At 44.8% G+C, this 22,363-nt stretch overlaps 1 protein-coding gene across 44 annotated transcripts in view; it reads left to right on the forward strand.

Moving 5' to 3' along the window:
- The window catches only part of Eif4g3 (eukaryotic translation initiation factor 4 gamma 3), a 233,953-nt gene that overhangs the window by 35,753 nt on the left and 175,837 nt on the right, over nt 1-22,363 (forward strand). For all 44 annotated transcript variants that reach the window (XM_076565487.1, XM_076565500.1, XM_076565490.1 and 41 more), the window contains one exon: nt 17,196-17,271. The gene's annotated coding sequence lies outside the window, so the exon portion shown is untranslated. Of the gene's footprint in view, nt 1-17,195; nt 17,272-22,363 lie in introns of those variants that run through there.

A 22,363-nucleotide genomic window follows, 5' to 3' on the forward strand; every position in this document is an offset into this window, starting at 1 on the left:
TCCCCACTTGAGACTATGTTCACAGCAGATTAGATATTTCTCAGTTAGCAGAGCGACGTGGCTTCAGGACAAAGTGCCTTGGGCTGTGGCTCTGCCTTTATCCTGGTCTCTAAGACTGCTGTGTAGCTTCTGTGTCCTGCAGAAGACTAAGATTGCCTCCCCCCAAGACAGGGTTTCTTTTTTTTTTGTTTTTTGTTTTTTTTTGTTTTAGGAGACAGGGTTTCTCTGTGTAGCTTTCTTTGTGCCTTTCCTGGAACTCGCTTTGGAGACGAGGCTGGCCTCGAACTCACAGAGATCCTCCTGCCTCTGCCTCCTGAGTGCTGGGATTAAAGGCGTGCGCCACCACCGCCCAACCCCTAAGATTGCTTTTAAAAACTGCGGAGGTGAGACACTTTTCCATACTTCATCTCCACATGTCGTCTTTGTTCTCTGAAGTAACATTGACCTTCATGAGGCTCTTCTTCATGTCTTTAGAAGTGAAGTTTGGAGCAAACAAGGAAGGTCTGTTTAGTCAAAACAGAGCTCTCTGGCTCTCCAAAGCATCTCAGGGAAAGCTCTGGCAAGTGGGAGTGGACTGGTAGTCTGTCTAGGGCCTCCGTTTGGGAGACTGACAGCCTGCACTGTCAAGAAGCACAGAACTGTGGCTGGCCGTGGTGGTGCACACCTTAATCCCAGCACTTGGGAGACAAAGGCAGGTGGATCCCTGGGACTTTGAGGCCAGCTGATCTACATAGTAAGTTCCAGGCCAACTGTACATGATCAACACCCCCCCCGCCCCAAATCTAGGATAGCCAAGAGAAACCCTGTTTTGAAAAACAAACAAGAAAAAAATTAACCGAAGCCCTGGCGAGGTGATCCTCCAGAGGAGTCCCCCAGAGGTCATGATGCATCCTCAGTGAGGTGATGTTTCTTACTGCTGGAGTTCTGGGTTTGGGATGTTAGAAACTACTCACATGGGAATTAGTAAGTGTGCCTGTCGTCTGACAACTCCACCGACCACCTTCGTTCTTCCCCCCTCTCTCCAGCCTGTCTGTGTAATGTGATTTAGTAGTGCTCCCTACAGCGGCCTGAGTGTTCAAGTAGAAAGAATCCCCGTTTCTCCCTGAGCCAAGCGGTTAAGCTTTCTAAGTCAGGCATGATGTTTCTGTGAGTGCTGTGGGAGAAGGGAACTGGGTGGTAGAGTATATGATAAGACTTGTTTGAACCCCAGAGTCCTAGAAGGTCTCATTAGCATGAGTTTGCTAGACAAGATGTCCTTGGACATAAATGGGTGAAGAAAGCCACTTCCTTGCTTCTTGGCCCTCTGTCGTGCTTGCGTGTACCAGTTATTGTATGGAGAGCTGTGCCTGTGGCGCGGGTGTACATGAGCATCTTCTCCTGAACTTACACTGTAACGTAAAGTCCCTGTCATCATCATGTCAGCGTCCTGGAGGAGGAGGAGGAGGAGGAGGATGCAAGGGGTGAGGATGGAGAGATTGAGACACAGTTGCTGCTCTAGGAAGAGGATGTTTGTCTGAGTGGTGCTGGCATCTAACAGGGTCATGTAGTAAGAGTGCTGTTCTGAGTTCTGTCCCTGGGTCCAGGAAAACTACTTCTATTATTTACTTAACTATTGTTATGTATATGGGTGTTTTGACTACATGTATGTCTGTTTACTCAGGGATACCAGAAAAAGTTGTAAGAGCCCTTGAGACTGGAGTTAAAGATATTTATGAGCTACCATGTGGGTGCTTAGAATTGAACCCTAGTCCTCTGGAAGAGCAATTATTGTTTTTAACCACTAAGCCATCTTTCCAGACCCGAAAGGCTATTTTCAAAAAGAAAAATTCCCAGTGAGAGATGAAGGCAGTGGAGTGCTGTACCACTGAGCTGCACTACCCATCCCAGTGTTCGCTCTTATGGAGCATACAGCCAGAGCACTTGGCTATTAGTTTTCCATTTGTTTATTAGTGTGTGTGTGTGTGTGTGTGCGCACACGCATGTGCATGAATGTGTGCATACATAGGAACAATTGATAGGACTCAGTTCTCCTTCCACTACGTCAGTTCTGGGGTTCTCAAATATCTTTTTTAGATTTATTTTTATTTATACATCTCTGTGTGCATATGCCACATGTGTGCAGGTGCTCAGAGATGCCATCAACGAGTGCTGGAAGCCTTGGAGATGTGTGGTTCTCCTTCTTCCTCAGGATTGTTGGCTGCCACTCTCTGAGGTGGGAGGGAGCCGAAGTGGGGAACAGGGTTCTGAAGACTGTGGAACCCCTCCCGGCTCCGGGAGATAACTTCAGTGAATCAGTTCAATTTTATTCCAGAGTATAGGAAAGATAGAGGACTGGGAAGCCTGGGGACAAGCCCTCATTTCATTAAGTGGCACACTTCTATCACAAGGCGTGGTGTATGGCAGCGGTCCTACACTACAGCCAAGCTCCTGTACAAGTCTCAGTTGCCATATGTGCAGCAGGGGAGAACTTTCCGCAGGAAACTGTGCCAAGGGTCACGCTAGAGGTAAATTAGGCATCCAGGCTTAGGAACAGCTTTCGGATAAGGTCAGTCCTCCCGGCTTAGAGACATTATCCAGATAAGGGCAGGTAGAGAGCAGGAAGTCTCTGGGAGGGAGGGAGTCCCTCTTGTTGTCAAGCTTTGGAGAGAACTGCCAGGCCATGACAGACTGCAACCTCTGACCAGCAGGGCCACCCAACAGAGATGGAGTTAACGTGAGGTTGTGACCCAACCAGTCTTGGTGCTGGGAACTGAACTGGGGTCCTCTGGAATAGCAGCAGCACCTTAAACTGCTGAGCCATCTCTCCAGTCTTTTAAGGAAGTTTTTGGGTATACATGTTTGCGCGTGCGTGCGTGCGTGCGTGTGTCAGAGGTTGAAGTCAAATGCCTTCCTTGATTGTTTTTCACTTTATCTCTCACTAGAAACCAAGGCTCACTGAATTTTTTGGCTTAGCCAGTCACCTTGTTGCTTGGGTGCTCTGTGTCTGCTGCCACACCCTCTTTCTGTGTGTGCTATGGAGGTAAACGCTCAGCCTTTCATAAATACCCGTTGGAGGGTGGCGTGGATGTGTTTCCAACCCTTGCACTGATGTTGAGACCATCAGAAAGCTGTGAGCCCCAACAGTGCTCTCGGGAAGTGCCTGCTGCTTGTCTTCTTGTCTGCAGGGCATGACACCGTTGGGGTGGGGGGTGTCCTGTCTCTCTCTGGACCTGAGTGGCAGAATGTTGCTTCATCGTGTCTTCCAGGGAACTTCGTTCTCTGCTTTTACAGTGAACTGTCCTTTGCAGTGTCAGCCCTCAGTTCCTGTTTTCCTTTACTGTCAGTAAATTTAAGTCTGATGGTTGGAGCACGTGTTCTCATGTCTTTCAGAGTAGATACTAAAGGCCTTGGACCAGTCTTCCTCTCTTTTCTTCCTTTTTTTCTGGTGTTCTTTGATTAATTTATTTTTGTTTATATTGTTTTTGAGACTGAGTCTTACAGAGCCCAAGCTGAGGATGACCTTGAACTGTTGATCTCCTGCCTCCACGTCTGCAGTGTTGAGATTCAAGCCTTAACCAGGTTGGGGAAGTGCTAAGGATCAAGTCCAGGCGCTGATGGCAGGCAAGCATTCTGCCAACTGAGCCACATCCTCAAGGGGTCTCACGATGTTTAGCTTTGGTCTAGTGCCTCCAGGAGAGTGAATCCGGGGCCTCCTGCATGCTGAGCAGGCGCTCTACCCCTGACCTGCGTCCTTCCTCCCTTCTCTCCTGTTTCTTCTCTTTCATTCTTCAGGGTTTGTTAAAACTCTGTAGCTCAGGCTGCCCTGAAACTTGTGGTCCTCTTTCGTCATCCTCCTGAACAGCTGGGATTACAGGCCCTCGTGCACGCCATTGCCTGGCAATTATTATTATTAGTTTGTTTGTTTGGCTCTACCCTCGGAATCAGTGTGACCAAGGACAGGTTAAAAAAAAGTTGCAAGCCGGGTGGTGGTGGTGCACGCCTTTAATCCCAGCACTCTGGAGGCGGAGGCAGGCGGATCTCTGTGAGTTCGAGGCTAGCCTGGTCTACAGGATGAGTTCCAGGAAAGGCACAAAGCTACACAGAGAAACCCTGTCTCGAAAAACCAATTAAAAAATAAAAATAAGAAAAGTTGCAGATTGGGGCTGGAGAGAAGGCTCAGCAGTTAAGAGCACTGGCTGTTCTTCCAGGGGACCCGGGTTCAATTCTCAGTACCCACATGGCAGCTCATGCCTGTCTGTAACTCCAGTTCTAGGGGATTCAACACCCTCATACAGATGTACAAAACAGCAAGGCACATGAAATAGAAATAAAAGTTGCAGGTCTTTGAGACCAGTGTTGTACAAACTATTAAATATTTAGATAATTCATTGTTAATAGAGAATGGGAAAAATACAGAAGATATCTCTTAGTGGAAAAGTCTGACCATGGCATGGAATACCAGTTTGCATAGAAATCCTTGTTATTCTTTATCTGTCTGTCTATCTATCTATCTATCAATTAATCTAATCTAATCTAATCTAATCTAATCTAATCTAATCTAATCTAATCTAATCTATTTTGACACAGGGTCGTTTCTCTATGGAGCCTTAGCAATCCTGGATCTCACTATGCAGACCAGGCTGGCCTTGAACTCACAGAGATCTACCTGCCTCTGCCTCTGGAGTGCTGGAATTAAAGTCATGGGCCACCATACTCTATGTATAGCATGGGCTATTTATTTTGTATATTTTATTTTGCTTCTAGGTCTGTTTGGAGGTCAGTGGACAGCTTTTGAGAGTCAGTTTTCTCTTTCCACCATGTAGAACCTAGGAATCGAACTTAGGTTGTCAGGCTTGGCAGCAAGCACCTTTTACCCACCAGTCTGTCTCGCTGACTCAGGAATCCACTTTGGAATCGAGTGGATTCTGCTGCATTTACTTCCCTGTTTGCAGTGTGCAGTGTGCCTGAATACATGATGTGGCTTGCGTCTGGCCTTCACTGCTGTACTTCTCCCCTTGGGCCGGCTCCAGGCTGGGGGGGAACGGCCTGGACCCGGCTTGCTGCTCAACAGCGCCGTTCGCTCAGATCACAGGTGAAGCGGCCTGGCAGAACAGTCAGTCCCCAGCTGCTGTGCTAAATGCACTGGAAAGAAGTGTTTCACACATTTAAATTGTGTGACTTGCTGACAAGGAACTTCAGTATTGTTGGCCTGGACTGTGGTAATTGAATCACAGTTGATCCTGAATTAGCACAAACTGGGATGAGAAAAATCTCGGTCTGACTGGCAGTATTGAAGCATTAGGTGTGTGAAAGTGTATCAGATGAGGTTTTGAAAGGACCACCTTTAACTTTGAAACAGTTGTCTGTTAATTTAGGATATGTGAAAAAGTCTCTCCCATGTACTTTGTACACAATAAACGAACCAAAACCGTTATGTGCCCAGTGTTCTCCACCGTTTGGTTTTCTCACTATTTGAGAAGCGGGTTGGTTATTTGACTCCTTGTTCCAGAGTGCGTGGCAGGAAGGGCAATGCGGTAAAGTCTGTTAGGATCTCCTGAATGCTTGTCGTTGAACTTGTTTCTGGAACATGGAAGTTCATTTTGGGGGGAGGTGGTAGAGGATAGTGGCCACAGGCTTGGCTGGGACTGGAGCTTGGTGACCTGAGCAGAGTCTGTGCTGAGTCTTACTGGCCATGTGACTTGGGGAGAGTTGTGTGATCACTAAGGTGTAATGTAGGTCTGTTAATAGCACATACTGTTTATGTATGTGCTCTTTAGGATCTTAAGTGACAAGCAGGTGAATACTTTGCCTGGTGGGAGTACTCGACATAAACTTGCTATATTTGTTTTATAATCCCTCTTCCCTAAATCAGGCTGCAGCTCTTCTGGAGCAGACTGAAGTGGAGCAATGAGCTTTTCCTCTATTTATTTTATTATTTCCTCTATTTCCTCTATAATTATTATTTATTATTAGCAGTGTGCATTCTTACTTGGCTTCAGGTTTTAGGATTTGAACCTCTCCTCCCTGACTCTTAGCAGTGGTACCATTTTAAGACTTACTTGTTGAGCATGTTTGAAGCAGATTACTTGAAACATTACTCATTAAAAGACCTTCCTCATTAAAGATGTTAGTGTGTGTGTGTGTGTGTGTGTGTGTGTGTGTGTGTGTGTGTGTGTGTGTTTGTTTTACCCTTGGAGGCCAGAAGAGGGCATCAGATTCCCTGGATCTATAGTTAGAGCCATTGTGTTGTGGGTGCTGGGAGCCATGTGAGTGCTCTCAGCCATTGCTCCAGCCTCTTTCCTGCTTGCCACATAGTTGTGGTTATGGAGCATAGTTGAATTGTCCAGTGAAGGAACTGGGGAAGTTAAGTCGTCGGATTGTGGCTCATTGGACTTCTGGGCAGGTGGTGAACATTGAGTGTCGTGAAGGAAGTGCTTCAAGCCAAGTGCAAGGTGCTGGCCATCCCTGTGTGGGGGACATTTAGGGACACGCTCTGTCTGAACAACTCATGTCGTAGTTCTAGGTTTGTGACTGTAAAGCAGACAGGGAATCATGGTGGAAGGATTTTCTAGCTGAGCAGAGAGGGAAGCAACCGTTCTCCCTGGAAATCTGTGCATCTTGTTTTGGCAGGACAGCTTAGCAGAGGGCAGGAAAGGAAGTAGTCCTTTGTGGTGAAGTCGTGTGTGTTCAGCTGGAGTCCACAGTAAAACAGCTGCGGAGACCCCTCTGCTGGCTGAGGGTTGAGGATGAGTTGTTTCCAAGGCTGTGGAGGAGGGCAAGTGTGCTCTTTTCTTGAGACATTCAACTTTAGGTTAAAATAATAATAACGCTGACTTTCCATATTTCTAAAAGATTTATCTGTCATTGCACATGTGCACCTGCAGATTGAGGGAACAGAATCTATACTTATTTTAAGTATCGCTAAAAAATGCTCTACTCTCTGCTTCATGGCTGTTTATGTGTGCAAAGTATTCCTGTGTAGGAGCTGTGCTTCACCAACGGGCCTGTAACCCCTGCACTTGGCAGGTGGAGGCAGAAGGACAAGTGTGTGGCAAACCCATTTCTGTAGTAGTGGGATCCTGTCTCAAACAAAACCAAAACCAGATGATTTACAGCTGCTGTGAGAGCTCCCCCTTGGAAGGCTAGGAGTGGGGTAACAAGCGTGCCCATTTGTTGAACTTCTTAGCCCTGTGCTGGCCTTCTTACCATCTTAAAATACCCTGTAATCTCAGCACTGGGGAGGCGGAGGCAGGAGCGTCAGAAGTTCAAGGACGTCTCGATATTCAGTGATTTAGAGGCAGCTTGGGCTAAATGAGAACCCATCTCAAAAACCACATGTCTGTTATTGTACAGTTTAGGAAATATAAGCTTGGCAGTGGACCTGGAATTATTCCAATTCAGATCTGACTTTAAAATTCACATTCTTACCCTTGTACTGCAAAGCATCTTGGGTCATATGAGTTGGTGAGATTTGTGTGCAGTACTATAGTCTTGTATGTCCCATCAGTCAGTCAGGATGTGCGTGTTTAAAACTGTTGTTTTTTGAACTGAACATGGTGGTGGTACATGCCTGTACTCCATCGCCTCAGAAGGGTGGATTGCTTGAACCTAGGAGTTTAGCCTGGGCAGTATAGTAAGCATCCCCCATCTTCTAAAAACAAACACACATGCATCTTTTTATTTATTTATTTTTTTAATTTTAGGCAGGGTCTCACTATGTAGCCTTCACTAACCTGGGCCTTGCCATGTGGACTAGGCTGGCCTCTAACTCAGATCCTCCTGATTCTGCTCTGCCTCCTGGAGACTGGGGATAAAGGCTTTAGTCCCCATCACCTGCTCCGTTTTCTAGCCTTTTTCTAGCCGTCTTCGTCATGTTTTGGTAATTATGAATGACTGGTAGCTTAGACATTTCCTCTCCTCTCCCAAGCCTCTAGTTATTGGGTATTTTGGATCATTTTAGAATAATCACTAATTTTAGAAGCAGCCTTTAGCGGTTGTTAAAAAGTGTCCGTGTAGACATTCTCTGAAAAGATGCATGAACAACTTGAGGCTGTTGACTTTGAGGATTCAGAGATCAGGATATGGGACAAGTGCTTCCTGTCCCACACCCTTCCTGGTGCTTGGTTGCAATACTTCTTGTCCAGTGTGAACTTTCCTCCAGTAGTGGTGGTGCTATTTAAAAAAACACTGAGTAGTACAGCGTGGCTGCAGAGCTGCAGACTATGGTTATATCTTTAATTTTATTTGCCTTGTTTTTCAAAATGCTTTTTATTTTTTGGTTTTGAGATAGGGTTTTGCTGTGTAGCTCTGGTTGGCCTTGAACCTAGGGCAATTCTGCATCAGCCCCCCAAATGTTGAGATTACAGACATGAGCTACCACACCTGTCTTAAACCTAGGGCAATTCTGCATCAGCCCCCCCAATGTTGAGATTACAACATGAGCTTTCCACACTTGTCTTGTTTACCACGTAAAGATAGCTGACATTCTTTTATCATATTCCTTTATTCTCACTGAAGTGCGTTATGTACCTAAAGCTTAGCGGTTGAACCTAGACCTGTATATGCTACACATTGTTCTGCCACTGAGCTGTATTCTCAGCCCTCTTTTTACTTTAGACTTTACTTAGGTCTCTCTAAGTTGTCCAGACAGGTTTTGAAGTTGTTATACTCCTGCCTCAGCCTTCCAAGTACCCACCAGGCCTAGTTGAAATACCGTTTTATTTCACAAGTCAGTATGGTTTCAGTTGCCGTTTGAAATGCATAGGAGGTGACTGCTTTCAGGCCATGAGCCTTCTAAGGAGGTGCAAACTGCGTCGGCTTGGCTTCTTACTGTTGCTGTCACAGTTGTCAGGTAGCTGCCTTAATTGGCCAAATGTGTTTATAAAATCTTAGAGAGATGGAGCATGAAGACAGATATGAGGCACACCATTTCTGTGTTTTACCGATAGTAGAGAAGGAGTCTTGGCTTTGCTGGCGGTCAGAGGGAAGCCGTCCCGATGCCAGTCCCCTGTGGTGTGTACGCGTTTGCAGTGTTCTCAACCACTTGAGTTAATGTGGTGGCAGCTTCACCCTTGTATCAGCTGGTGAAGAGTGGCATCGATCAGAACGCTTGTGATCTATACCAAGGCTTGCTTCCTTGTAATAAGGATAGTGCGTGGAGATGACATTCTGTTGTGCTGCTGTGCAGACACAGCACGGAATGCCGTTTGTTAAAGAAGTTCCTTTGGTGATGTCTTCTGAGAAACACCTGATGCAAATGTTTGTCTGTCTATCTCTCTTTTTTTTTCTTTCCTGAGACAGGGTCTCTCAGTGTAGCCCAGGCTGTCCTAGAACTTGCTTAGTAGACCAGGCTAGCCTCCAAATCACAGAGATCCACCTGCCTCTGCCTCCAGAGTGTTTGGGATCAAAGGTGTGCGCCACCACCTCCCAGCACAGATGTCTGTCTTGAGCCTTTCTGGTGTCCTATCTGGCAAAACTGATGGCATTATTCTTGGGAGTCCTCCGCAGAGGTAGCTGACAGCACATTCTGTTTCTTCTGAATCATCAGTAGGAAGCGGGAATGCAGCTTCTAGAACTCCAGTGGGAACGGTGTGAAGTCTTTCTTGCTGGTCTCTGTCGATAGACACACTCAGTAGCTGCACGCTTGCAAAGCTCTGCATCGTCCCTGGACCTTCAGCCCAGTCTAGGGAGCTGGGAGCTGAGGAGCTGTCCCTGCAGAAGCGGACCCAGCCTCCACTTCACTCGCCTTTTTTGTTCTTCTTAAACTATATACTGTGACATTGAAAGGACTTGTATTCACCAGAGAAACAAAGAGTGCTTTCACGGTGTGGGGTCTCCAGAGCCACTGTGCAGGGCCTTTGTTGGGTGGCACTGGCCCTGTTGCTTGCCACCCTCGACCTCATTGTTGGTACTTTCCATCTTTATTATTTAACAGTTCACAGTTGCAAAAGGAAAATCAAGTTTCTTGAAATACATGTAAAGGCTAAATCTTCCCTGTTATTTATTGGGCTAAGGCATCCTTTTACATCCAAGTGTGCCACCCTGGAAACCTTGGTCTTGTTAAAAATCTTCTATTATTTAAAACTCACATATTTTGTTTTTGTATGGCTGCAGTTCCCTAAGGCATTACTGTGCTTAATAATTCATGAACTACAAGAATCAATCACCAGTGCCAGGTAATATTTTAGTTCTGTTTTTTTTTTTTTTAAAGATGTGTGTGTGTGTGTGTGTGTGTGTGTGTGCGCGCGCGCGCACGCGCACGCGCGCGCGCATCTGGGCATTTGAGTTCAGGTGCAGTGGAGGCCAGAGGCTTTGCATTCCCCCAAAGCTGGAGTTAAGGGTTACAAGTGGTCGTAAGCTGCCCAGTGTGGGTGCTGGGACCTGAACTTAGGTCCTCTGCAAGAGCAGTACATGCCTTTAAGCACTGTGGTATCTCTCTGACCCTGATAGTTGCTGTTTTTATGTTATATCAGAAAATGTAAAGTGGAAACTTTATTTTTAAAAAATTTTATTGTTGAGATGTAGTCTTGCTAGATAGTCAGTCCAAGATGGCCTGCATCTGCCTTGGCCCTGAGTGCTGGGTGATTGATAGCTGTATTCACCAGGCCCAGCTTAAAGAGTCTTGAAAGAATGCAAATAGGAATCAGGTGTGGTGGTTCAGGCCTCTAATTCTAGCCTGGGGTGGCTGAGGCAGAGGGATGGAGAATTCTAGGCCAGCCTAGACTGTGAGGTGAGTTTGAAGCCGATTTAGGCTATGTAACAAGATATTGTCTTAAAAAATTGAAACTAAACCAAATCAAAACTTGTAAAAAGGCCAAACAAACTAGAATCCGAAGCTGGTGATGCCTGACACCTGTCTTAGGATGGGGTTGTAATAGAGTGCACACAATGGAAACTCTCCTGCATGTCCCCAAGCTAATGTGTAAGTGTGCCTGAAGCCCAAGGCACATTGGTGATTTTGTCGTTGGTTGAAGCATTGGGCTTCATTTTGACCTTTTTGCTGGAGAGACACCAAGCTCTTGATCTCTTTCTTCTGTGCCTTCTCTGCCAGTTACCAGATAAAATGTTGTCAACAGTATACGGAACTCTTTGCCTTAGGCATTACTGTTTCCTGTATTTTTCGTGAAGAACCATAGTGTTTCCTGAAATTAGCCTTAGCTCTTGTGGTGGCAAACAGGCAGGCAGCAAGTAGGCTAACTGAAAAGCTGAACCATGGACCGTCGGTGCCTGATGGGGACTGACTGCTTCCTGAGGCCCGTGTGTTAGAGATTTTGTAAACCTCTGTTAGTCCGGAACTGATCCCAGATTCATTTGCATCTGGGATTGCCTGACTCATTCACAGATTGAGGGGTTTTATGGGATGCGAGGGACCAACCAGAGCGGTTGGGCTGTCATTTGCTGTAGTACATAGCCAATGGAAACACTTGGTAGTAGTGGCTGAGGCCTGTGCTCAGCTTCTTAAACCTACCACTGCCAAAGAGAAGGAGGAGGGGGGATGGAGTGGGGGGGGGGGAGCAGGGGAGGGAGGAGTCTTTGTTTTGCTGGTGATTTGAACTGTTGGGAGTGGAGGGGAGGTATGGGGAGACCCCAAGGGTTCAGGTGAAGAGTGGTGTGGCTGTGGGCCCAAAGGCTGCATAGAGGGCCTGCCCCAGGCAGACGGCAAAAAGAGCCACTCACTGTGGCCACTTTATTTACTGAATGTTTCTGCAGAACACACCAGCGGACATATCAATTAGTTCTTTTTCCATGAAGAGCATTAATGAGTAATCATATTTCATCTCTCAAATACACAGTGGTTCTCTGTCAGTGTGAATGAAAAGCTCTTTGGATTTTGTCTGATGACCTCATTGGATGACCATTTTTGAGTTAATGTAGCGTGGCACCATTGAAGGGGTCTCTGATTACAGATTACTGCAGGTGTTAACCAGCCTAGGTGGGCTTGGCAACTCTCTTGTCAGTTGCACTCAGAGTTGACTTAGTCATGTTGATTTACATTATAAAATACCCATCATAGTAATTCAGGCTAAGAAATAACAACTAGGGGGTGGAGAGCGGGCTCAGCAATTGAGAACACACACTGCTGCTGCAGAAGGCCTGAGTGTGGCTCCCAGCACCTGGTCTGGCAGCTCACAACTCCTGAAACTCCAACTCCAGGGATCTGCTGGCCTCCTGGCCTCTGAGGGCTCTCCCACACACCTGGTTCACACTCACAAATACAAAGAAGCCTTTTCAAAATCTTAAAAAAGTTAAAAAGAAAACATTTGCTTTTTACTTTCAGTTTAAAGGGATATCAGCAGTCTGTGACTTACGCGGGGGACACAGCTGTGTGAGAGCTGGCACTCAGCTGCAGGCTGGTGCAATCAAGTCAGCCCTAAAAGCCTTTTACATGCTCCTTCTGGAACTCACCTGTCTTTGAACAGATCCCCAGTGCTTGGCTCTGGCTGACCCTTCTAGGGTTTTTAAGTGGAGATGTGGTTTAAACAGCAGCTTAACTAAAAGTTAATAAAAATACCTGTTTGGAAGTGTTTTTTATATATATAATTATTTAGATTTTATGTGCATTTGTGTTTTGCCTACATGTATACCTGTGTGAAGATGCTGGATCCCCTGGAACTGGAGCTATAGAGAGTTGTGAGCTGCTATGTGGGTGCTGGGAATTGAACTCAGGACCTCTGGAAGAGCAGCCAGTGCTCTTAACCTCTGAGCCATCTCTCCAGTCCCATTTAGAGTTTTTTTTTTTTTTTTTTTTTTTTGGTTTTTTTGAGACAGGGTTTCTCTGCGTAGCTTTGCGCCTTTCCTGGAGCTCACTTGGTAGCCCAGGCTGGCCTCGAACTCACAGAGATCCGCCTGGCTCTGCCTCCCGAGTGCTGGGATTAAAGGCGTGCGCCACCACTGCCCGGCTCATTTAGAGTTTTTAAGAATTTCAATTTAAATTAACTTTACATTTATTTGTTTGTTTATTTTGTGTGTGTGTGTGTGTGTGTGTGTGTGTGTGTGTGTGTGTGTGTGTGTGTGTACACACTTGATTTCAGGAGCCGGAGTAGAGGTAGTTGTGAGCTGCCTGATAGGAGTGTTGGGAACTGAACTGAGTTTCCGTGTGAGACCAAGTGAGTATTGAGCTGTCTCTTCAGTCTCCTTAGTTTCTGAGAAGAGATCTCTCTGACTAGTCCTGGCTGGCCTCCTGCCTCTTCTTCCTGAGCTCTGGGATTACAGCCACCACACAGAACTCCTTAGGTTGGTTTTAAATTGGTTGGGCTTGTAACCAGACTTGAGCTACATTCTATTTGACTGGTTTTTCTTTTTTTTTTTTTTTAATTTTTAATTTTTTTGATTGTACTGCAGTTTTGTTTTTATATAGTGTGCAGTTTTTAGTTGTTAATTCATAGAATATAAAAATGAAGTCAGCATTCTTTATTGTAGGAACAGAGGAAGAATGTTCCTGTAACATGGACAAATGATGTCTCTAGCAATCTTGTAATTATAGTCATCTGATTAGCTAGCCGAGGAACAGAGAGCAGGATTCTTGAGTGGCTTAGGTTCTCAGGCAGAGCACTGGGTTCCCTTGAGAACTGCTGCGCCCATCTTGAGAATTAGTCCTTCCTGAGAAAAGCAATGGAGTTGGCAGTGCAGAAGAAAGGATGGCTCGTTTGTCATCTCCTCACACACTGTGGAGCTCAGTGTGAAGTGTGTTTCAGCTCAGCGGCCCTTCCGACTCAAAGAGCTGGGAGCTCATGATGAGGACGTCGTCCTGGAACATGATAGGCTTCTCCTTTCTACTACTGTGTGTGTGTGTGTGTGTGTGTGTGTGTGTGTGTGTGTGTGTGTGTGTGTGTGTAGCGTAATGTATGTGTGGTATATATAATGTGTTTGTGGATTGTATGGAGAGTGTATGTATAGTGTGTGCTGTGTGTAGTTTATATGCATAGTGTGTGGAGTGTACATGTAGGATATGTGTATGTATAGTGTGTGGAGTGTATGTATAGTGTATATATGTATAATGTAGAGTGTGTGTGCCATGTGTATGTATATTGTGTGTATGTGTGGATTGTGTATGGGTAGTTTGTGGGTTTAAATTGTGTGTGCATGCAGTGTGCATCATGTGGACGGTGTGTGTGTGAATGTGGAGGGTGCATGTGGATTGAATGGTGTGTATGTTGTGTGTGGTTAAAATGAAGCGGTTCCTTTATGAAATGTTTAAGACCCATTGCTTCCCAGTGCAGCATTTACAGTGCTTTGGCACGCGTGTGCGCGTGCGTGTGTGCAAAGTATTTAACTATTGTGTGAGGTTGCTAGTTTAAAAACTGTCTAGAGACAGCTGTAGTCTCTTTAGACTTTTTAATCACTGAAACACAGGGTGTGTTTGTTTTGTTTTGGGTCATCTGAGCTGGCTGCTTGGAAATAGAGAATCTACTAATGATTCAGACTTGGCAACTTAGAGTCATTCTTAAAATGTAAACAAACAAAAGCCCACTACTTTTGTTCATTCACTCTGTAATTTTTTAAGATTTATTTATTTCATATATATGAGAAGTGCATGTATTTGTGTGTTTGTGTGTTTGTGTGTGTGTGTGTGCACGCGTGTGCGCATACACGCAAACCATGTACACTCCTGGTGCCTGTGGAGGTCAGAAGAAGGCATCAGATCCCCCTGGAACTGTATGTAGTTAGGGATGGTTGTGAGCAGCCACCATGTAGGTGCTGGGAACTGAACCCAGGGCCTCTGGAAGAACAGCCAGTGTTCTTAACTCCTGAGCCATCTCTCCAGCTCTCTTTTTTTCTTCGAAACAAGAGTCTCAGTGTGTAACCCTGGCTGGCCTAGGACTCATTCTGTTGACCATTCTGGCCTTGAGCTTTCAGTGATCCTCCTGCCTCAGCTTCCCAAGTGCTGGGATCATAGCTGAGAGTCATACCCCTGCTGTAGCTCTTAGCTTGTCTTCCCAACTCTCGACGTGAATTAGAAAGAAACATTATACAAGAAGTATTAAGTATTTGTTGGGAAATTTTTTCATTTGGGATTTATGATACAATAATTAAAAAAATAAATCAGCCAGCTGGAATCAGATTACAGAATTGTTGGAATTTAAAACAAAATAGGTGAAAGTCAAATAATTTGTACCATTTGTAGCTGTTGTAGAAGGTGCATAGTCCAGCATGTCATGGCATCACGCAGGGACAGTGCTGTGCCTTTGTCCCTCTTACATATGTCTGATCGTATAAGCAGTTCTCTTCGAAAATAGTGCCACACCAGCTAGGACGGTTCCTGTCTTCCCGTAAACAATAAAGGGTCCAGCCTGTATTTTGTTTTCTCCCAGGGTCTCCCAGACTCTCCCAGGAAGAGTCTAACAACCAGCCGAGGATCTGATCTGAAGATATTCAATGAATCTAAGCACTCTGAGTTCGTTAGTCCGTTCACTTTTTCTTCTCAATTTTTATCTACGCAGCTCCTTTTCTGTTCTCATACTTAGCTCCTCTCAGTCCCTTTTCCTGTTCTCAGTCCCTTCTGCTGTTCTCTCATGTCTATCTAGTTCTTTCCATCTCTGTCCTCATCTTTGTTCTTCTCCATCAATCCTCCCAATGCTCTCCGACAACCAGTCTATATACCCACACGGTATTTCTTGGGCAAAGCAATTCCGGCTGGAAGTTTTCAGGGTCACAGGGTCCACACATAAAGCAATAAATGTCAGCTTCCAATTACAACCCAAAAGGGGAGTGACTAAAGGGGAGTTCTCTGGCAGGGTCAACTAAAGCTAAGATCAATTAGGGAATCTAGGAATAGCCCCTGGCTGAGGAAGAATAAAACTTAATTTTAGCAAGAAAGAAGCTTGGCACCTATGGCCTCCCTGCCCTTGACAGCATCTCCTTGGGTCAGTGGGAAGTAACTGCCTTAACTCAGGAACTAACAAGTGGCTAAAACTTCATCCCAGGAATGTGAGCAGTAAATCTCTTAAGTTAGGGTCTTATGTAAATAACCCGGGGTGAAGGTAAGGGGTTGAGGATTTAATTGTTAGTGGTTCTTTTCTCTCTCTGTGGGTGAGATGAACTAATCTTTATCTATGTACAGTGTTGTCCTTGGAAAAAGGTATCTTTGCTGAAATACTTTTGTTCAGAGAATGGCCCTGGCCATATATATGTTAATGAAAAATAAACACGGCTGGGAAAAGTTATCCAATTACCCCAAATGAATAGGGAAAGTTGTGCCCAAGATTGAGATGCAATCGTGAGATCACATGTACACATAACATGGAGATGCACAGTAAATGGGGAGACTCATGGCTGTTATTGCACAAGAAATTTACATCAAGAGACAGCCAGTTCATTCCAAAGGCAGGAATTCCATAGCACCTTGCATGATGGTTTCCTCAGACAGAACCCTTGGTTCTGATAGGTTGACCTTCTGAACTCCAGTTGTCACTGCTGTATACTCCATGGACTTTCACTTAATACTATCTCCTAGTTTCAAGTTAAATAAAATAAAATGATAGTCTTTTGTCTTTTAATGCCTTTGTGTTCTGAAATATTTTGAGTGATTGCTGAAGAACCTGTTTTTAAAAATGGGAAACCTGTCGGGCAGTGGTGGTGTACTCCTTTAATCCTAGCATTCAGGAGGCAGAGGCAACCTGGTCTACAGAGTGAGTTCCAGGATAGCCAGGGCTACACAGAAACCCTGTCTTGAAAAAACAAACAAGAAAAATAATATAATAAAATGAAAATGGGAAGCTGGTGGGTAGGATGTAGAGAAATTAGTTCAATTAAAAAGTTCATAGACAACGGGAACAATTGAGCTTGTGTGGCTAGAACAGACTGGAGCATTGTCATCCGTTCGTGAGGCGGACCTCACACTACGGCAGCCCTGCTTCAGCTATGCAGGTGCTGGGAGTTGAGGCAGGAGGCGCCACTGCCCTCCGTCCGTCCGTCCGTCCGTCTGCTGGCCTTGCTCTCCTGGTTACGTTGCTTGCACTTCTTTTCTGTCTAAAGTAAAGGTGGTCGAGTCTCTGGGCTTAAGGCTTGGGGACTCCAGCCATTGTTTGCTTTCCAATGGAAGTTTATCGTGGGAACCAATGACCACATTAGAGAATTTGAGATACTTAATTTTTCAGTTTCTTGGAAGTAGTAAGTATACAGCACCACAGGTTGGGTAAAAACCATGGGTCACTGGCAAAATTTTCTCTAACTGCTAAGCAGTTCCATTTGAATTCTCTCCTTAACTCGCCTTCCAGAATTCCTAGAGGACCCGTACAACAGCCTCTGGAGGATCGGCTCTTCCCTCCCACAGTCTCCACAGTCTACAGCACGGTGAGCATTCCAAGCGTCTTGGTCATGTTTCTGTGTGAATCCTAACAGGGTTGGATTGACGTAGGCATGAGGTGGAAGGTCAGTCCGATTCCCAGGAGAATCAGATGTGTATGATGTGACCGGTTAACCCTACCCACCATGGTAATCTTAAGGAGTTGGAGTGAGGTGAACGTTGTGTTGTGATGAACTGGGTTGGATTCCACACTGCCCATTTCCCTCTTTCTGCATGTATTAAACTCTGGCTTACATTGGTAGTGTTGGGGTATAGCCCAGGTCCTTGGGCATAGCAGGAGCTTAGGAATTCTACCATGATGCTGTGTTTGCAACTTTTTGTAATTAAATTTTTACACTCATCTTAAATTATTATTTTCTAGTTTGTATTTGTTTTATGTGTATGGAGGTTGCCTACATGTCTACTGTACGCCTTGTGTGTGTAGTTCCCTCGGAAGCCAGAAGAGGGCATCAGATCCCCTGGGAACTGGAGTTACAGATGGTTGTACTCTGCCATGTGGGTGCTGGGAATCCATGTGGGGCCTCTGGAAGAGCAGCCAGTGAATGCTTTTAACCACTCTCCAGCCTCCTGATTTTAAATTTTTATTGAATATTCTTTTTGCTTGTTTGTATTTCGAGACAGGATTTTTCTGTGTAACAGTCCTGGCTGTCCTGGAACTTGCTTTGTAACTCACTCTGTAGACCAGGGTAGCCTTGAACTCATAGTTTCCCCTTTCTTTTCTTTTCTTTTTGTTTTTTCAACACAGTTTTTCTGTATAACAGTCCTAGCTGTCCTGGAACTACTTCTGTAGACCAGGCTGGCCTCACAGAGATGCGCCTCCTTCTGCCTCCCGAGTGCTGTGTTAATAGTGCACCACCACTGCCCCAGCTAGTTTTCCCTTTCTTTTCTTACCCGCCCCCCCAAGACAGGGTTTCTCTGTGTAGCTTTGTGCCTTTCCTGGAACTCACTCTGTAGCCCAGGCTGGCCTCGAACTCACGGAGATCTGCCTGCCTCTGCTTCCTGAGTGCTGGGATTAAAGGTGTGGGCCACCACCGCCCGGCTAGTTTTCCCTTTCTTTTTTTTTTTTTTTTTTTTTTTTTTGGTTTTTCGAGACAGGGTTTCTCTGCGTAGCTTTGCGCCTTTCCTGGAGCTCACTTGGTAGCCCAGGCTGGCCTCGAACTCACAGAGATCCGCCTGGCTCTGCCTCCCGAGTGCTGGGATTAAAGGCGTGCGCCACCACCGCCCGGCTAGTTTTCCCTTTCTTAATTGAGGGTTTTTCTTTTACTTTTCCCCTCCCTGATTACGTATAAAATATGCATAAATATTGGCTAAGTAAACACAAGGATGAGATTTGAATTATGGTTTGAATGATGAATTTGTAAGAGAAGGTTCATTATACAGATAGATAATTCAGTTATTAAAATGATGTATTCCAGTGAACCCATGAGAATTTGAGATGTGACAAACCCATCTATTAATATCCCATTCTCTATCTGCCATTTATTCCTGTGCTGTAAGGAAACTTAGAGTCTGATGAAGGAAATGGGTCAATAAGTGACTGTAGTCTAAATAAGATTGTTAATAGTTTGAGTTCTGAATCAATTTAGTTTTTGCACAGTATTTAGAGATTGAACCCAGGGTCTCGGAAATTTTAGGCAAGTGCACACACCTGAAAGAGTTGGGGTGTTCCGTCTTTTAACAGAGTAAAGACTTACACAGTTTAGTGTATTAGTGCTGTGGTGGAAACAAGGTAAGATAAAAGGGTAGAGAATGGATATGCTCACTTAGCTAACACATTCTAGAACATTCTCTTTGAAAAGGCATTTGAGGGAACTGGAAAACCAGGAGTAGAGTGCACACTGTGAAGCCAATCCTCGGGAGTTGTGGGCTAGCTTGAGCTACTTGATAGGCACTTGCCTAGCATATGCACAGCTCTGGAGTCAGACTCTCACTGCCAGGGAAAACAAAACAAAACAAAGCATTTCTGGAGAAAGAGCACCCGTGATTGAAGAACCTGCAGTACAGAGCCCCTGGAATGTCCGTAGGGTGGGCAGAAACTTCAAAATGTGCAGATGCTGGTGTGGAGAGGTCGGACTTGGGGCGTCAGATTACTTGGGGGAATTATAGGCCATGTAGAGGTTTGGGAACTTAGTCCTGGTATAATGGAATGCACAAGGAGGGTTAAGAGAAATGGAACTAATTTCCCTTTTCAATTGTCACTGTAGCTACAGTGTGGGCAGTGTGGTAAGGTAGAAGGGGGGTCTGTTGTAGTACAGGCAAAGGTGACTGTGCTGTACTTGGACGTGGAAGTAATGAATGTTTCTAGTGTATGTTTTGAAAATAAAGTCAATTGTGTATAAGGATGACTTTAGTGTATGATGCAAGGGAAAGAAGAGTCTATGTAATGCCTTGGGAGTTTGCCTTGATCAAGCCAATCCTATTTATTGGTCCTATTCTTTGGGGCTGATCTCCAAGGGAGATAGTTGGTTGACACAAGTCAGCTTCCTGTAAACAAACATTACTTTGGGGTCCAAGGATGACTTGTTTTCAATTCTTTGCTGTTATAAAATAACTGAGTTTATAATTTTTTCTGTATTATGGCTATGATTTCTGTAGATTACCTTTCTGAAAATGAAATTATTCATTCAAAGAACAGGTGTATACCCTATACATGCCTCTAATCCCAAAACTTCATGGAGGTGGGGGGGGAAGAGAGAGAGAGAGAAAGAGAGAGAGAGAGAGAGAGAGAGAGAGAGAGAGAGAGAGTGAGAGTGTGTGTGTGTGTGTGTGTGTGTGTGTGTGTGTAAGCCAAGGGCATTGTGAGTTCCAGGTCAGCCTAGGAGTCATGGTTGAGGTACCCTAACTTTACGAAAAAAGCAGTTATTGAGATAGCTCGTAAATAAGACATTTAGCAGTTATTGAGATAGCTCGTAAATAAGACATTTGATGGTGTAATTCATACTCTAAAGACAAGCCCATGAAAACTCTGTGATGGAAGTGCCTGCAAGGGAGGTCTTCTACCCACCGAACCTTCCTCTAAAGTTTATAGACAAGCTTGACTCTCAGCTGGTGGGTTTATTTGTGAGAGTTCCTTGACTTTGAATATTCAAAGTTCCTGTCATACATGTAACATGTGCACATTGTATATTATTGTGCCTCTTCTAGAAGAAAAAGGAACTTCAAGCATTAAAAACTACCCTTAAACAAGATGTTCTCAGCCTGGCATGGTGGTTGGTGCTTGCCTTTCCTGCCGGTAATCAGAAGGCAAAGCCAGAGGCAGGTGGACCTCTACGAGGCTGTGTTGTTCGAATCTTAGATTGTCTTTTTTAAATTTAACATTATTATTATTATTATTATTATTATTTGTTTTTTTGAGACAGTTCCTCTGTGTGGGTTTGGAACCTTTCCTGGAACTCACTCTGTAACCCAGGTTGGCCTTGAACTCACAGAGATCCCCCTGCCTCTGCCTCCTGCATGCTGGGATTAAAGGTGTGCCCCATCAACACCCTGTGCTTAGATCTTCTTTTAATAAAAAACCCAGAGCCAGATATCAGGGTGAAAGCTGAAAGATCAGAGAAACAGAGCAGCCAGCCACTAGTTCTTATCCTCAGTCTAAAGACAGTGAGTTCCTGTTCATACCTTTCTCTGCCCTACCATATTAATATTACTTCCTGGGATTAAAGGTGTATGTACTTCACAAGCAAAGGCATGAGATCTCAAGTGCTGGAATTAAAGGTGTGTGTCACCGCGGCCTGGCCTCTGTGTCTAGTCTAGTTGCTGTCTCTGTCCTCTGATCCTCAGGCAAGTTTGTTAGGGTACACAATATATCACCACAATCCTGCTCTACAGAGTGAATTCCAGGCTAGCTGAGCTACACAGTGAGGCCTTGTCTCAAGAAGTCACAAACCAAAACAACAGAAAAGATGACCTGCTTTTTTCCTCCTCCTCCACCACCTCCTCCTCCCCTCCTGTGTGTGTGTGTGTGTGTGTGTGTGTGTGTGTGTGTGTGTGTGTGTGTGTGTGTTGTGTTGTGTTGTGTTGTGTTGTTTTTGTGTAGTGTTGGCTAGCCTGGAACTCGCTGGCCTCAAACTCAGAAATCGGCTTGCCTCTGCTGGGATTAAAGATGTGTACCACCACTGCTCAGCTACTTTCTGCTTTTTTAAAGTCTGGTTCTTTCTATATTACATGAATGGTCCCAGACTATTGGGGTGAAGCTATCCGTCTACCCTAGCCTTCCTAGTCGCTGGTTTCTTCCCCAGTTTAAAAATTACATTTGTTTTACTTTAAGTTAAGGCCTTTGTGTGTATCCATGGCTGGCCTGGAACTTGTGATGTAAAGTAAGCTGTCCTTGAACCCTCAGATCTGGACCTGCTTCTACCTCTGGAGTGCTGGCATTTCTAATGAATTATTTACATTCTTTCTTGTTTGTTTATTTTGCATTAGTGGCACCATATATCTGTGGTGGTTCTGGAGCTTGCTATCCATGTCAAACTGGCTTCACATTTTCAGAGATCCTCTTGATTTTTGTCTCCAGAGTGCTGGGATTAAAGGCATGTGCCACTACACCTGGGAAATTATTTACATTCTGAATAATTTAAGTTCCCCACTCCTGACTTTTGTATTAGTGTACACATTATTGCCACTGTGAGGGAAGTATGTGACTGGGTCCTTTCAAGTCTTTAGTGCCTAGTTGAGGTCTCAAGATTCGATATTAGGTCATTGTTTTTCTGTTTTTTTTTTTTTTCATTTGCCCCATTTGTGTGCCATCAAATGAAGGCTAATCCTTAGCTCTTCCCCTACCTCCTTGGCATGTGGTGCTTATTATGCCACTTGAATTGAGTTGGTTAAATTCCTTGAAAGGCAGTATTTACTCGTGGCCAGTGTAGAAAGTTTCCAGCACTCTGGTTGGTCATCTTCTGTAGACTTGAGTAGTTACTTCTGATAGATGCTCTGCTGGTCATCCAAAATGTACCCAAAGTTGCACAGGCCTATTGGAATGCCTTCATGATTAGTTAGGTTATTTTATCAATTCAGTTATTTATCAATGTCTGGTTTGAGAGATCAATCCCATTACTGAACCATGAACATTCAAACAATACT

The sequence above is a fragment of the Peromyscus maniculatus genome, chromosome 2 (genome assembly GCF_049852395.1).
Source record: "Peromyscus maniculatus bairdii isolate BWxNUB_F1_BW_parent chromosome 2, HU_Pman_BW_mat_3.1, whole genome shotgun sequence".
Classification (NCBI taxonomy): domain Eukaryota; kingdom Metazoa; phylum Chordata; class Mammalia; order Rodentia; family Cricetidae; genus Peromyscus; species Peromyscus maniculatus.